This window comes from Saccoglossus kowalevskii, unplaced genomic scaffold, assembly GCF_978046115.1.
Source record: "Saccoglossus kowalevskii unplaced genomic scaffold, keSacKowa6.1 SCAFFOLD_60, whole genome shotgun sequence".
NCBI classification, from domain to species: Eukaryota; Metazoa; Hemichordata; class Enteropneusta; family Harrimaniidae; genus Saccoglossus; species Saccoglossus kowalevskii.
The window spans coordinates 195,461-197,145 of record NW_028188625.1 but is presented as its reverse complement, the minus strand read 5'-3'; positions in this window follow the sequence as shown (position 1 = coordinate 197,145).

The window sequence follows — 1,685 nt, the reverse complement described above, 5'->3', positions numbered from 1 at the left end:
ATTTGTGGCAAAGTGCTGAAAAGTGAAGCAAAGTACTGAAAAGTCGTGGCAAAGTCGTGGCAAAGTACTGAAAAGTGTGGCAAAGTACTGAAAAGTTGTGGCAAAGTGCTGAAAAGTGCGGCAAAGTACTGCAAATTTTGGCAAAGTGCTGAAAAGTGTGGCAAAGTGCTGCAAAGTCGTGGCAAAGTACTGAAAAGTGTGGCAAAGTACTGAAAAGTGTGGCAAAGTACTGAAAAGTTGTGGCAAAGTGCTGAAAAGTGTGGCAAAGTACTGAAACGTTTGGCAAAGTACTGAAGAGTTGTGGCAAAGTCGTGGCAAAGTACTGAAGAGAGTGGCAACGTGCTGCAAAGTCGTGGCAAAGTACTGAAAAGTGTGGCAAAGTACTGAAAAGTTGTGGCAAGGTGCTGAAAAGTGTGGCAAAGTAATGAATAGTTGTTGCAAAGTACTGAAGAGAGTGGCAAAGTGCTGCAAAGTCGTGGCAAAGTACTGAAAAGTGTGGCAAAGTACTGAAAAGTTGTGGCAAGGTGCTGAAAAGTGTGGCAAAGTACTGAATAGTTGTGGCAAAGTGTTGAAAAGTGAGGCAAAGTGCTGCAAAGTCGTGGCAAAGTACTGAAAAGTGTGGCAAAGTACTGAAAAGTTGTGGCAAAGTGCTGAAAAGTCGTGGCAACGTGCTGAAAAGTGTGGCAAAGTACTGAAAAGTGTGGCAAAGTACTGAAAAGTTGTTGCAAGGTGCTGAAAAGTAGTGGCAAAGTACTGAAAAGTCGTGGCAAAGTCGTGGCAAAGTACTGAAAAAGTGTGGCAAAGTACTGAAAAGTTGTGGCGAAGTGCTGAAAAGTCGTGGCAAAGTACTGAAAAGTGTGGCAAAGTACTGAAGAGTTGTGGCAAAGTCGTGGCAAAGTACTGAAAAGAGTGGCAAAGTGCTGCAAAGTCGTGGCAAAGTACTGAAAAGTGTGGCAAAGTACTGAAAAGTTCTGGCAAGGTGCTGAAAAGTGTGGCAAAGTACTGAAAAGTTGTTGCAAGGTGCTGAAAAGTGTGGCAAAGTACTGAAAAGTTGTGGCAAAGTGCTGAAAAGTATGGCAAAGTGCTGCAAAGTCGTGGCAAAGTACTGAAAAGTGTTGCAAAGTACTGAAAAATGTGGCAAAGTACTGAAAAGTGTGGCAAAGTACTGAAAAGTTGTGGCAAAGTGCTGAAAAGTGTGGCAAAGTACTGAAAAGTTGTGGCAAAGTGCTAAAAAGTAGTGGCAAAGTACTGAAAAGAGTGGCAAAGTGCTAAAAAGTCGTGGCAAAGTACTGAAAAGTGTGGCAAAGTACTGAAAAGTTCTGGCAAGGTGCTGAAAAGTTTGGCAAAGTACTGAAAAGTTGTGGCAAAGTGCTGAAAAGTATGGCAAAGTGCTGCAAAGTCGTGGCAAAGTGCTGAAAAGTCGTGGCAAAGTACTGAAAAGTGTGGCAAGTACTGAAAAGTTGTGGAAAAGTCGTGGCAAAGTACTGAAAAGAGTGGCAAAGTACTGAAAAGTTGTGGCAAAGTCGTGGCGAAGTACTGAAAAGTGTGGCAAAGTACTGAAAAGTTGTGGCGAAGTGCTGAAAAGTCGTGGCAAAGTGCTGAAAAGTGTGGCAAAGTACTGAAAAGTCGTGGTAAAGTACTGAAAAGTGTGGCAAAGTACTGAAAAGTTGTGGCAAAGTACGGAA